Below are 16,255 nucleotides of genomic sequence, written 5' to 3' on the forward strand. Positions count from 1 at the left end.
CACACACACACACACACACACACACACACACACACACACACACATATATACAGTTAGTAATAAGTGATATAGGGAAAAATAAAGCCAGATATAAGGGCTGGCTCATAGATGTGAGGCAGTAGGATTAAATAGAATGATCAAATGAGGCTATATCAAGAAATGACATTTGAGCAAAGATGTAATACAGGTAAAGAAATAATTGATGCAGAATAACGTTCCAAGGAGAAGACATGATCAAGAAGCATTAAGGTGGGATATTCACATGTTTGGTGTGACTGAGGAATTATGAAAAGGCCAAGTAGACCAAAGAGGAGTGTGACACAATCAGATAATGACTACCAACACAACAGAGGCTGTAAGGGATGACAGACACGGTGTAAGAGGCTTAAAATCCAGGCGTGGGGAGGACAGAACTTCTAGGAGGGTCCTAGACACCCATACATGAGGGTAAATAATCACACTGTAAATTGTGCTAAGGACCAAAAGAGTAAAATAGATAATAAATATTCTAGGAAGCCAAAAATAGGATTTAGAGCAGCAGAGAGAGTTTGGGAGTGATTCCGGATGTATCCTGGGACTTAAAGGGCAAGGCTTAGACAGAGAAAAGGGAAGTCATTATTTCAAGAATAAGAGGAAATAGTCTGAAATAGAAATAGGAGCAGCAGGACAACCAGATTCAATAAGAAGGGTGATATGGGGACACAGTTAAGGTTAGGATAGACAAGTTTGGCTATGACTGTCAATGAATACAGAAAGACTATTTGAAATAATACTTATTTAAAGTAGAAAAATAAGAATGAAAATACCTCATTTCAAACTAGGCTAAAAGGTGACTTTTTAAGCTTGATAAAGTACTCCTCCATGAACCGAAAACCTAGAACAAATATTACAGTTAACCAGAAAACTGCAGAACACTCTATCAGCGCTATTCCCAGAATCTGGAAATTCTGACAAATTTAGAGAATGAAACATAAGGTAAAAAAAAAAGAGAAAAAACTACCCTTATGTTATTGTTGGGAAACAAAATGTCCTCCAGCAAGGCTCATTGTGCTAGAGGCTAGACTGCTGGTAGGCTTTTGAGAAGTGATTGGATAATGAGGGCGGTACTTCATCAGTGGGTTAATTACTGGGAGATGATGAACACAAGAGGTGGGGCTTAGCTGAAGTGGGTGAATCTGGTGGGTGTGCCCATGGGAACTACGTCTGGTCCCCAGCTCCATCCTCTCAGTCTCTTTTCTTTTCTCTCTGCTCCCTGGCTGCTAAGAGGTAAGCAGCTTTCCTTCACCACGCCCTGCTGCTATGATGTTTCTGTCTCACCACCAGCCTAAAAGCAATAGAGCCAGACAGTCATGGACTGAAACCTCGAAAACTGTGAGCCAAAATAAATCTTCCTCTAAGTTGTTTTTCTCAGGTATGTGGTCACAGCAAAGAAAATTAACATACATTATTTGCAAACAATCTGATCATCTATGTATTAGGCTGAACCATGTGAAATTACAGTTTCTGTAGGCAAAATAGTCAAGTATCAGTAATATATGGTTCAATGTAATATTTTTTAAAGTTAATAGATAAGCAACTATAAAGGGCTTCATCAAGGTTACTGATAATGTACAAAAAATCAATCTCACTACAGCAGCAAAATCCAAGTAAAGTCAGCATAAAATATATAATTCATGCAAACAATATAAACTATAAAAATATATAAAAATTGACATTAGACTTCTATGTAAAAAAAGCCTTATACTAACAAAGAAGATGTTGCCAATAAAAAAAGAAACAGCAATTAGAAATAATGGACTACATGGTCACATTGAAAAATATAAAATAAAACAAAATGAGATCTACAATACAATTCACATAAATTAAGATAACCAAGACAACAATATGTATTTTATAAGAATGCGCGCACAGGTTGAAAAAAAAAACATTCAAACTGTTTCTACAGGAAAAGAAAAGAGGGAAGTTAAAAAGTGAGACAACAGGATTACAACAACCAAACATGATAGCGTGCCGTGACGAGAGAAGTAAAACTAACTTATCTCTCTATACTGAAGGTCCAATAAGAAAAGGAAGTCAAGTTTGATGTTAATCTGCTATGCAGAAAAGATCACAAATTTCACAGTGGAGACTGGCTACTGAGGATTAGGGAAAAGAAAGTGATAGGGAAAACTTTAATAGCGAAAATTTAGGAAATGTCACAATATAAGATAACTTCTGCCCCTCATTCTGCTTAGTTCAGCATTAACCGGTACCGATCCCTTCCCCCTGACTAGAGTAGGTAACTGAATGAATCTTAAAGGTAACTTCCTTGACAAAGAACTGCATCCAGGTTGAAATTCAACTGCCTTGCTATCATGTTTTGGGTATCTGTGAAAATGCAGTGTAACCAACTGAGTAAGATCAAAACTGTAAAGCCCTATAAAAGAAGGAGTTGTAACCCAATGGGGGAGTCGATCAGGGCACCGCCATTAGGTGTGATTGATCCCCAACGATGGAGTAAACTTTTTTATTTTTCTTCCATTCTGCTGCCTCTCTGTGTGTCACTTGCTGTCTCCCTCCTTAACAGTAAATGCATTCAAGGTAATACTTAGAAGATTCATCTGGCATCACTGGCCACGATAAGGTGAAGTTGGGAGAGGCTAGGGTAAGGACAACAATAATAAATCTATTATTATGACACATATCCATAAGGACTTGTTAGAAGAAATGGAAAACAAGGACCAATTTTGAAGTTTCATAAGAAGAATCAAGAGAATCTTATAATTAAATGGGAAGGGTGGGGGAGGAAAAGTCATGGATGACTCCAAGCATTCTTGTTTTGGTGTCTGGCACCACTGACAGAAATAGAAAACTCTGGAGAAGAGGCCAAGATAACAAGTTTGGTTTTAGAAGTAGAAAATTCAGCATAGTATGCTTCTGTAGCCAAAATGCCAATAAAATTCAGGAGCACTGGGGAAAATAAATGCAATTACCTCCTGAAATAAAGTCATGGTCCAATTACACTGATGACAAAGTTGGCTCCAGTTACTAAACCCAAGACAACAAAGAAAACAAAAACATGTGAAGGGGAAGATCAGAGAAGAGCAAATTCAATGATCGAGTCAAATGGCTGATAAGGCTTTTATGAAACTAGACTAAAAGAGTCTGAAAAAAACAGACTAAGAGACATAAATGAATTCTAAAAATACAAATTTATGAAAAATTAGCCTCTTGAATCACAAAAGTGTTTATGAACAAAACGTTTTAGAACAAACACAAAGAACTGCTTCAAAGAACAGTGCTTACGGTCATGAAATGCATTACACCCACTGGCAATGATTGACTGTAGGTGGAAGGGAGAAATGTGGCACTCTTACATCCAAAGAGTCAATATTTACTGAGTTCCTTCTACGTGCCATACACTGTGGTAGGCACTGAAGATACAACAACTGACTAAAACAAGCATGGTACCTGTAACGATCAACTTTGTATATTATCTTGGTTAGGCTCTAATACCCAGCTCTTGTCTAAATACCAGTCAACATGTTGGCATCAAGTACTTCAGATGTAATCAACATTAAGTCAGTGGACTTTGAGTAAATCAAATTACCCTCCATACAATCATCATACAATCACTTGAAGATTTTAAGAGAAAAGACTGAGGATACCAAATGTGAACATGTGGGCTTAAATTACAACACCAACTCTTCCCTGGGTTTCAGCCTAAGAGCAGCGTTTCCTGCAGATTTCAAACTTGCTAGATTCTACAATCACATAAACCAATGATTTAAGTGGCTTATGATAAATGCCTCTTTCTGTCTCTCTCCCTCTCTCTCTCTCTCTCTCTCTCTCTCACACACACACACACACATACACACATACACATATACATACATACATACATACACTCATCCTACTCGTTCTTTTTCTTAGGAGCATTCTAACTAATACAGTCCCTTATGCTATACAAAAAACAGTAATCCAATACTAATCCTATAAATACATATTTTGAAAATAAGATAAACATGCAAAAGGAAACTGGTCCTACAAGAAAATAAAATGATAATGTGCTAAGCATTATGGGAAAATCCCCCCTAAAGCGATAAGTGAGCCACGATTCTGGAAAGAGTGGCAGGCAGGAGCTAAAAGTGGCCAGATGGCAGACAGTAATGCCAGGAGAAAGCAGAAGAGAAACATGAGACGATGAGGCAGGAAAGGAGGCTGCAGAGGTATGTCAAGGCCAAACTGCAAAGCACCTTACACAGGCACACAGTAGTACCTAGCACCACTTATCTGCAGTTTCACTTTCCCCAGTTTCAGTCAATCATGGTGTGAAAATATTAAGTGGAAAATTCTAGAAGTAAACAATTTATGTAAGTTTTAAACCATGTACCATTCTTAGTAGTGTAATGGAATCACATGCATCCTGCTCTGCTCTGCCCTTCAGTCGCCATCTCTTTATCAGACCCATTCTCACAATATCAAAGGGCTTGTGTTCAAGTGATCTGCATTTTATTTAATAATGGTCTCAAAGTACATGAATAATAAGACTGGCAATTTTCATATGCCAAGGAGATTCATAAAGTGCCTCCTTTAAGTGGAAAATTAAAACATAAGATATTAAGAGAGAACACATTCACACAATATTCATTATATTGCTCTATTATAAATATAATTGTTCTTTTTTACCGTTAATTATTGCTGTTAACCACTTACTGTTCCTAATTTGTAAATTAAACTTTATCATTTATGTATACGTAGGAAAAAATACAGTATCCTTAGGATCCTGCATTCTTCAGTTCAGGCATCCTTTGTGGACCATGGAACACACCTCTTGCCCATTAAGAGAGACCAGTGTATTCAGATTTTTCCATCATTATCCTCAGAGTGATGGAAGGCACTGAAAGTAATTACCATACAGATGACAGCAGATGTACATTCTGAAGACTAATCCGGCTACTGTGTTACAAACAGGGAGGTAGAGGGTCAGCATGCATAATGATGAATTGGAAGGAAAAAGCGGGAGTCCAGGCTTGTGACTCACCCAACTGTGTATTTGGTGATGCCAGACACCACGATGGGGAAATCTGGGCAGAAAAGCAAGAACTAGGTCTTGGACGTGTTTAATCTGAGGTACCTTCAAATGTCTAACTGGCAATGTCATACTAGACCAGGTCCCCATGACTTTCCTAGATATCAGCCTAAAAATCTCCCTGATTCTTTCTACTCTTAGCTCTGTTGTTTATCCTGCACACAGCAGAAGCAGGACCTCTAAAATCTGTCAGCCTAATTGTATCACTTCTTTGCTCAAATTCAAACTCTTTTCCACAGTGCATAAGGCCCATATGCAGCCCAAAAGGGATTAAAGAGACACAGATTTGCATAAAAACATCACTGAATCCAAAAGCATGAAGGAAATTACACAGACAGATTGGACAATAATCCATGAGGAAATTAATTATTTCCTGCAAGGCAGACCGATAAAGAATGGAAAACTCTCAAAGAACGTGAATCACTAAAGCGGGGTGGTGGGGGGAGGGGGTACTTTAAGAAAAAAATATCCACAGTGCCAACTGTTACTAAATCATCAAATACAAAAGATGCAAAGCTATCTACTGCACCTAGCAATATGACACTTGCTGTCTGCTACTTTCCTAAGTTTGGGCAGAGGGATCCAGGTAGAGCAACAAAGCTAGAAACAACAATGAGTGTAAAGCAAAGAAATGGAGAGTCAATGCAGACAAATCTTCCCAAAAGTTTGTCTATAAAGGGGAGAAGTAAGTAGGGGTGATAAGGGCTCTTATGTTGTTGAATTAGAAAAGATTAAATGTGTTCAAACATTAATGGAACAAACTACTTGAAAGATCAGTTAGATGAATGGAGAGAAAAGGGACAGATGATAGCATAAGGCTCAGGGTTCAGGAGGAGATGAGAACCAGAACACAGATAGAAGGACAGAAAGACTAGAAAAATATGCCTTCCAAGTTAGAGCAGACATGAATACGAAAATGGTTACAGCTATAGATACAGGTGGTCTTTGGCTTCATACCAGAAATTTCCATCTGTATCAGAGCTCTCTGGCGAGAGAAAGAACCAGCAGGATATGCTGGGGTTGTGGGGTGGGGGGTGTTGACAGGAGACGTGTTTGTTTTGTTTTGTTTGAAACAGGGTCTTGCTACGTAGCCCAGGTTGGCCTCAAACCCAGTGATACTCCTGCCTGGGCCTTCAGAATCTGTGATTACAGGTGTGTGGCAGCACACCCAGCAAGATGGTACTTTTTAGGGGAATTGAGTAAAGTGAGTATGGAGACTGAGAAAACCTCCCTAAATGCCATCTACAAGTTGAGAACAAAGGAAACCAACTCAGTTTGAGTCTGAAATTCTCTCAACAAAGGAGGCCAAAGATATAACTCTCAGTCCAAGCCTAAGGGCCTGAGGTCTCAGGGGAAGGGGTTGGGGGTCCTCCCGGTACAAGTCCTAGGGTCCAAAGACTGAATCTGGAGTTCAGATATCTGAGGGCAGAATTGTAGCCCACCTCAAGGAGAGAAAGAAAGTTTAACTTTCCTCTGTGTTTTTATGTTTCATCCAGTCTACAACACTGAGTAAGGGTAAATCCTTTTTACTCAGTTCACTAGTTCAGATGCTAATCTCTTCCAGAATTTCCTCACAGACACTCAGAAAGAATGCTTTTAGCTATCTGCGTATCCTATAATCTGGTCAAGTTGACACCTAAAATGAAACACAACACCATCCATCTGACAGAGACAGTTTCAATCTTCTTTAGGAGGTAGATGGTGTGTTTAGCTATGCAGGAGTACGAGAAAGGAAGAAAGAGTCTTGTTTTAGAGAATGAAAGAACATGTTGATCTGACAAAAGGAGGGCTTGGAGGCAGCAAGCAGACCCATTTGAGTTGGTGGTAAAGAATTCAGAGTGGTACCTGCCAGGTGGGATGGTGAACAGAGTGTGCTGGTGACAAAAGTGGTAAAAATAATTTACCCAGAGAAGGATAAAAGTAAAGATGAATGTTCATTCAGGCCAAAGTATGCTGTCAAGAGAAACAATAGATGAGTTTCCAAGAGAAAAAAATCATACCATCTAGATGAGAGCTTGGGGTCTTCTATAAGAATTTGAGGATGTAGAAAAAGGATTTAGGCAGCAAATGAGATTATCTAACGAATGTCTTTTCCCATATCTAGTGCCTTGTAGATCTGCCAGGAGCACCTGCACTGTGCCTAAATTATATGTTTAAGTTGCAATTTGACAAGGCCATTTCCTGTGGCTTAAAGAATATCTTTTAGCTTTAGATAAGGGGGTCCATAACATTAATTTTTAGAGAACCTGGGTCAGCGCTCTTTAGAGGGAATGAATAGGTTTTACAGCAAAGGTTTTTTTAATTTTGTGGAATTTTGGTCAGTACTGCTATATCATTTAAGACCACCTGGTAAGAGGTGGGCGGAATGGCTTTAATGGAGTTCTGCTAAGGGTTTTAACCCTTTTGTTGTCAATAGACAGCCACTACAGGACCAACCTGTCTTGTTGAGTCATTTTCTCCACCTTGGTTGATCTACTGAATGCAGCCACAAAGATCACAGGAAGTAGTTCAGGACATTTGATGGTTAGCAAGTTGATTAGAAATATGAAAGATCCTGGGATACTGAAGATTTATTTTATCCTAAAGACAATCAGACTGTCTCAAGAAACAGGCTGCTAGTGATATCCACCACAAAGAGAGATTTGCCAGACAGAACATTATATTATAGAGTCACTTCAATGTGGAGATTTTAATCAAGGTAGACTTCTGAGTTAAGAATATGTGAGCTGAGTATGGTAGTGCTTGCCTGTAATCCTAGTATGCAGATGCTAAGGCATGAACATCGTGAATTTGAGGCCAATCTGAGCTATATAGTAAGACCATATTTAAAAGCCTCTCTGTGAATAAAAGATGATTTAAAAAATCTGCACAACACTATCATTGTCTCAATATTTAAGTTTTGCTTACCACCTCTAGTTGGCTTTGCAATCAACTTGTATAGGCAGAAAAACTGCCCTCTTTCCAGAGGGCAGTAAACCACCCTCAGCCACCCTCAGGGTCAGGCAGAGCAGTGGAAGATCAGGCAGTGGAGAAAAGACAGGAGAGCTATCTTTGCAGTGTTCAATTCATCTCCTTCCTGGCTCTGTCATGATACAGAATTGCCTTTCTTCGGCTTTCATCCTCTAACTCAAAACCTAAGGCAATGAGACAATTCTATACTGGTTTTTGCAAATGGCTTGCATTCTATACTTTTCTTTCCCTGAATAATTAACAGGAATAGTTTATTCAACAGATTATGGGCTTACTTATACTTTACAGACCTCTTGGTGCTGAACTCCCTAAGGTATCAGAGTTTTAAGCTAGGAAAAAATCAGAATGAGTATCTATTTCAAATATACTGGTCAAGTATGGCCTGCAGGCCAAATCCAGCTTCTGGTCTGTTTTTGTATGCTCCTCAAACTAAGAATAAATTTTACATTTTTAAATAGTTGAAAAAAAATCAAAAGTATTGATTTTTGCTATAGGGAAAGGTAAATAAATATGTAAATCGTGAGAAATTCAAATATCAGTGCCTGCAACTAGTTTCATTAAAACACAGAAGTGCTGTTACTTATGTATTTTCTATTACTTTTTTTTTTTTTTTCAAACTATAACCACAGAGTTGAGCAGTTTTCCTCAAAGCCTGGATTTGGCTCTGTAGAGAAAAGTTTGTTTATTTACTACAGCCATTCCTAACCAAATCCAAGTTCAGATTCAATACTTTTAAAGACAGTGCCGGTCTTACTTTCTCATTGCTGGGACAAAAATGCCTGGCATCCACAAATTAAAGGAGAAAAAGTTTATTTGGGTTCATAGTTTCTAGAGGTTTCAGTCCAGTCAGCTGTCTCTGGCACTGCAGAGGGGATGGAAGAAGAGAAAGTCTGTGGCAGAGCAGGCAGTAGACAGGCAGCAGTAAGCCTACCTTCTTTCTGTCCCTTTCTATTCCATCCAGGCTACAAGCCTATTGGTTGGTTCCATCCACACCCAGAGTGGGTCTTCCCTCTTCAGTAAATCCATTCGGCCACCCCTAGAACTATGCTAATCCTAGGGGACTAATCCATTTGTCATACCCTGAATCCAGTATCACACACCCATGATGCAGCCATCCCCAAAAGCCACACCTATGAGCACATGAGGCTTTTGTGAGACATCCAGATGCAAGCCATAACAGTTCTCCAGCAATGTACTGGTCAATTGAAATTGGCACTTGCAGATAACAAATCCCAGGGCCATCCCATTATCAGAACCACAGGTCTCTTTTCTAAGTTGGTAACATAATTTATAAATCTATTGTGCCAAGCGAAAGCAAAGCAAATATCAGGTTTCATTTACCTTTCCCTATAGCAAGTCAGCTGACTTGTAAATCATAACTGAAGTATTTTGTTTTGTTTTTTTTAAATAAGCAATGCTGTGAAAGTGAAATCCAAATAGTTGATTTATATTGCAGAGAAAACATTCTAAAGAACCATAATGCTCTGCTTCTGTATTGTAAGGCTCTTCTAGAAGAACAGAACCAATGGGAACAAATGGATATCTGTATCTGAATATATATGAAAGAGGATTTACTAGTTTTACAGGATCTGAGGTGGGACAGTCAACAGTGGATGTCTTCATGCTAGAGAGGACAGTAAAGTGCTTGATCCAAGAAGCTGGAAGCATCACAACAAAGTGGGATCAAGAAACTAAAGGCCTGGAATTTCCCCCGGAGTGGTGCTGGTATGAGTGGGTGTTAGAAGGCTGACAAAGATGGAGTCTGATGTCCAGAGGTGATGGCAGTAGCAAGACAAACATCCATTCAAGTTGAATGGAGCTTGCAAACATAGACAGACTTTCTCTTCTTTCCCCTTTTCAGCCCGTCTGGGCCGAAAGCACACTGGATGATGCCACCTACAATCAGGACATGACTCTCCTACCTCAGTTGGAGGGCTTACATGTCAGTCACCTCTGGAAACACCCCCACAGACACACCCAGGAATGTATGCTACTAATATGCAAGACATCTCAATTCAGTCAAGCTGATAATCGAGATAAAACATGCAACCCTACTCTGGCTTTTCTATTTTCTGTAGTTGGTGTTTAGAGATCAAAGTTTGAGATCAGCGGTTGGACACACACCGGGATGGCACTCTAGTTCATGGATGCCCAGGGAAGCCTTTTTGCCTCATTAACGTTTTCTGTCCAACTCTTGAAACTCTTCATGCAGTAACTGCAATATATTTTGCATTTTGTTTGCCATAAGCATCTTAAGACTCAGATGGCTGCTTTATGTGTGGTCACGCAAATTACTAGGCTCAAGAACACTTGAACAATCTTCTTACTAGGCTGTTAACAAAAGCAAACTAAACAAAATAAATAGCTCCGTCTCAAATCTTCACTTGTACTGCAAACACTGTTGTCTCTCCTTAATATCTGGATAAATGAAAACACCTATAAGTCAACACAGTCCTTACTTATCACCATGCCTACACATTTTCAATCCCAGTGGAGCTGCACAAGTGTCCTATTTTGATTTTAGTCTGACTTGGCCAGTGCCTCCTTGTGGCCCACAATTCTGTCTCTTCTGACGCAGCTGTTCACACAGTTTCTAAATCCTCCAAATCAGTGAGCTCACCATCAATGCCAAACATCTTCCCAAATGCCACTCTGGAATCTAATGGTCACATGTGGGAAGATCATGAGATTAAGGCAATTAACCACATTTAAAACATTCGACTTCTTCCTCTGTCACACAGCCAAGAGAAACTGATCGCTTTAAAAGGCTTTAGGTCTTCGGAGACTCCAACTGTGAGAACAGAGACAAGAAACAAAAGATGTTGCTTCTCAGAATCATACACTCTCATTTCTTCTATAACCACCCCATCAGGATAATACAAAATCTCTCTCTTTCAATCTCCTTTCCCAAATGTGCCTTCTCTCCCACTCCCTTCCTTTTCTTTCTCTCTCTCCTCTCTCTCTCCTCTCTCTCTCTCTCTCTCTCTCTCTCTCTCTCTCTCTCCCTCTCTCTCCTTCTTCCCTATCACTCCTGGTTTTTTTCTTCTTTTCTTTATTTGCAGTACCAGGAATTGAACCCAGAGCCTGTGAACTGAACTACATCTCCAGCTTTTTATTTTTAAATTTTGAGACAGGGTCTTACTATGTGGCTTAAATTCCCAGATGGAATGAACTTTCAGTCCTCCTGCTTCAGCCTCCTAGACTGTTGGGATTACTGGCATGTGCCACCACATTTGACTTCTAAGCTCTATCTTTTAATTCTACCTGCTTAGGAACAGTATCTACTTGGAAATTCTGCAGTCCCTTGACATACCACACTACAGTGCCCCAGCAAACTCATCACGTAATGTTGAGAGAATATTTTGTACATTTGCCATTCCTGAAGTTATAATCACTTGGGGGAGTTGCTGCATGTACCTACTACAGCTTGTTTCTTTTGTTAATCCTCTCTCCCTTCCTTCTGTTTTCCTCCCTCATCCTTATGCCATTTCTCATTGTTGTTATTATTAATTGTAGCTCATGTTATAGCACGTTTATATTAATTTAGGTTATTAGGGTGCTAAACATGGCATATCTTTATTCTTATTTCCTCTTCCCTCCTCCTCATCCTTGTTCCCGAGGACCCCTTCCCTACTATAAGTGATCCATCCCCTCGTCCCCTCCTATCCTTTCTTTATCATTCTCTTTGTACTTTACCTCACTCAAATGAGAGATACCATATGGAATTTAAGCTTGTGTGTCTGGTTTAACTTAGTATTATATTTTCCAAGTGCATCCATTTTCTTACAAACGTGTCAAATTTTTGACTCTTTATACCACATTTTCTTTCTTTTTTAAATTAAGTTTATTGGTACAATTCAGATATACACGAATGATCTCATTCATCATGAGTAGTTTGTACCTGTACATGATATATCTTGATTCTTCTTTTTTTCCCCATTCCCCGCCCCTCCCTTCAACCTTTCTTCCCTCTTTATTTACAAAGCTTTAATTCTATTTTATCCTTCTTTTCTCAGTTTTTTCTTTTCTTTCCTTACCCCCTCCCCCTTCCCTAGTTCCCCTTTTCTTTTGAACATTTTCTTCATATTTCATAATATCTATTATACATTTTGGTCCTTATTTACAATTTCAGTTTCTCATACCAGAGAGAAAATGCAGTATTTACACACACGTGTGCAATTTATTTTACTCAAGGGGATGGTCTCAAGTTACATACAATTAACTAGAAATGTCTCAAGTGTATCCTTCTTTATGGCCAAGCAGTACTCCATTTTATTTAAAAACCACACCTTTTTTATCCATTCATTCATTGATAGGCATTTGGGTTATTTCCAAGATGTACCATTATAAACCATGCTGCTATAAACATGGGAGTGCATATACTGCTGTGGTATGATGCTTTTAATTCTTTCAGAAAGATACCCAGAGAGGATTAGCTACGTAAAATGGAACCTCTAATCCTAGTTTTTTTAGGAATCTCTATGCAGATTTTCACAATGGTTGCACCAGTCTGTACTCCCAACAACAGTGGCTAAAGGTTCCTTTTTCCGCACAGCCCTGCCAGCATTGTTTTTGGCTGATTTCTTGTTAATAGCCATTCTTTCTGGAGATGGAATCTCAGCATTGTTTTAATTTGCATCTCTCAAACAACCAGTGACTTTGAATATTTTTTCATATATTTATATTTGCTGCTTGAACTTCTCCATCTGAGACGTGTATTCATCTCAGATGCTCATTTTTAGGCTGCGTCTTTAAATTGGGGGGGGTCTGATTATTTTCAATTTTTTATATGTTCTTGATAACTGTCCTTTGTCTGTGGAAACATTGACTAAAAAATTTTCCCACTCTGTGGGTTGTCTTTTCACTCTGTCAGTGATTTCTTTTGCTCTGCAAAAGCTTTTTAATAAGATGAGAGCACAGTTGTTGGTTCTTTGTAGTATTTCCCATGAGATTGGGGTTTGGTTAATGAAGTCTTTGCCTACATCTATATCTTCAAGAGTTCTACCAATTCTCTTTTCCAGCAGATTTAGTGTTTCTGTTTTAATATTCAGGTTTTTGATCATTTTTATTTTACTTTAGTGCCTGGTGAGAGATATGGGATGAGTTTTAGTCTTCAGCATGTAGAATGCCAGTTTTTCCAGCACTATTTATTAAAGAGGATATCATTTTTCCAGTGGACATGTTTGGCCTCTTTGTCAAAGATAAAGTGGCTGAGTGTGTTTAGAGTTGTTTCTACAGCTTCTAATCTGTTCCACTGACCCTCAGGTTTGCACTTTTGCCAGTACCATCCTGTTTTTATCACAGGAGCTCTATAGTATAATTTCAAGTCAGGAACTGTGATGCCCCCTGCCTTGCTTTGGTTCCCCAGGATTGCCTTTGCCAATCTAGGTCTCTTCAGGTTCCAAATGAATTTTAGGAATGTTTTCTCTAGTTCTGAGAGGCATGCTAATGGTATTTTGATTTGGATTGCATTAAATCTGTATAAAAATTTTGGGAGTATGGCTATTTTCACTATTTTGGTCCTGTCTACACAAGAGCAAGAGATATCTATTTTCTCATATCCTCTTTGATCTCCTTTTTCAGAAAATGGTAATTTTCAATATAAAGACTTTACTTCCTTTGTTAGAGGAATTTAATTTATTTTACTCAAGGGGATGGTCTCAAGTTACATACAATTAACTAGAAATGTCTCAAGTGTATCCTTCTTTATGGCCAAGCAGTACTCCATTTTATTTAAAAACCACACCTTTTTTATCCATTCATTCATTGATAGGCATTTGGGTTATTTCCAAGATGTACCATTATAAACCATGCTGCTATAAACATGGGAGTGCATATACTGCTGTGGTATGATGCTTTTAATTCTTTCAGAAAGATACCCAGAGAGGATTAGCTACGTAAAATGGAACCTCTAATCCTAGTTTTTTTAGGAATCTCTATGCAGATTTTCACAATGGTTGCACCAGTCTGTACTCCCAACAACAGTGGCTAAAGGTTCCTTTTTCCGCACAGCCCTGCCAGCATTGTTTTTGGCTGATTTCTTGTTAATAGCCATTCTTTCTGGAGATGGAATCTCAGCATTGTTTTAATTTGCATCTCTCAAACAACCAGTGACTTTGAATATTTTTTCATATATTTATATTTGCTGCTTGAACTTCTCCATCTGAGACGTGTATTCATCTCAGATGCTCATTTTTAGGCTGCGTCTTTAAATTGGGGGGGGTCTGATTATTTTCAATTTTTTATATGTTCTTGATAACTGTCCTTTGTCTGTGGAAACATTGACTAAAAAATTTTCCCACTCTGTGGGTTGTCTTTTCACTCTGTCAGTGATTTCTTTTGCTCTGCAAAAGCTTTTTAATAAGATGAGAGCACAGTTGTTGGTTCTTTGTAGTATTTCCCATGAGATTGGGGTTTGGTTAATGAAGTCTTTGCCTACATCTATATCTTCAAGAGTTCTACCAATTCTCTTTTCCAGCAGATTTAGTGTTTCTGTTTTAATATTCAGGTTTTTGATCATTTTTATTTTACTTTAGTGCCTGGTGAGAGATATGGGATGAGTTTTAGTCTTCAGCATGTAGAATGCCAGTTTTTCCAGCACTATTTATTAAAGAGGATATCATTTTTCCAGTGGACATGTTTGGCCTCTTTGTCAAAGATAAAGTGGCTGAGTGTGTTTAGAGTTGTTTCTACAGCTTCTAATCTGTTCCACTGACCCTCAGGTTTGCACTTTTGCCAGTACCATCCTGTTTTTATCACAGGAGCTCTATAGTATAATTTCAAGTCAGGAACTGTGATGCCCCCTGCCTTGCTTTGGTTCCCCAGGATTGCCTTTGCCAATCTAGGTCTCTTCAGGTTCCAAATGAATTTTAGGAATGTTTTCTCTAGTTCTGAGAGGCATGCTAATGGTATTTTGATTTGGATTGCATTAAATCTGTATAAAAATTTTGGGAGTATGGCTATTTTCACTATTTTGGTCCTGTCTACACAAGAGCAAGAGATATCTATTTTCTCATATCCTCTTTGATCTCCTTTTTCAGAAAATGGTAATTTTCAATATAAAGACTTTACTTCCTTTGTTAGAGGAATTTCTAAGTATTTCATTTTCTGATGCTATTATGAGAGGTGTTGTTTCCCTAGTTTCTCCCTCAGTAAGTCTGTTATTTGTGTAGAACTGATAGTTTGTTCAAATGTTTGCCTGAATTCACCAGTGAAACTCTCTAGACTTGACATTTTTCTCATTTCTTTTGATTACTATTATCTTACACAATCACTTTTTATTATTTGTAACCCCAAATTTGTTCTTAAAACAATAATATTTCATTTTCACCGGTTTTACTTCCATGAAACCCACAGCATTGCACTTTAAAATTAACTCTATGCAATTAAGCCCCCAAAACATGTTTCTTGATTTTGTTAAAAAGTGATAGTAGAGATTACACTATCCCAACAAGAAAACATTTTCCTTGGACTCCTGGTTTTCTTTTGACTTTTTTAAGAAGAGTTATAGTGAAGAGCTATTCCAAAGGCTGATTCTTTCTCCTTTCAAAAGCCAGGGTTGAAATTTCCAAACATCCTTCATGTCAACGTCATCTGCAGTTATGTTGAACTTTTCTACTGTATTTGTCATTTCATTTCCAATGCCTTCTTGACTGGTGCCCAACTGGCACTGGCATAATAGAAGGAAGTTGTTTTCCAGAATCCTTCAGATCTATTCTGCCCCAATTCATGGATGAGCAAAGGAGGAAACAAAAGTGTTCCCTTTCTCCATCTCAAGATGCACATGGACATTGCCCTGCTCATAGTCCTGGATCCCAGGGAACATTAGCTTAATTCCTCCCTCCTACTGGGTATAACTATGAAGCTTCAAAAAGCTTTTACAGGTTCCTGGGAACACAACCAGACAACCACTGTTCCAGTCAGTGTGCTTTTACGCGGTCCACCAAGGAGTGACACAGTGCCTTCTTGTCAGTATCTGCAGGTTTGTGTATCAGCACTGTGTGAATGGCCACGATAGTAGGTCAAGTAAAGCAAGCACTCCACACATTTCAGAATCAGAGGAAAACTGCAGCAACTAAAGAGCTCCTCATCTTTGAAACAGTGGATCCTTGAAATAATTTTCTCACTTGGGAGTGTAATCTCACTTCACAATGGACACATCTCTTATTGTCGTTAATCCTGGTACTTTCACCTCCTGTCTGCAGATTTTTTTCA

This window comes from Fukomys damarensis, unplaced genomic scaffold, assembly GCF_012274545.1.
Source record: "Fukomys damarensis isolate Sample0158 unplaced genomic scaffold, DMR_v1.0_HiC HiC_scaffold_13, whole genome shotgun sequence".
Taxonomy (NCBI): domain Eukaryota; kingdom Metazoa; phylum Chordata; class Mammalia; order Rodentia; family Bathyergidae; genus Fukomys; species Fukomys damarensis.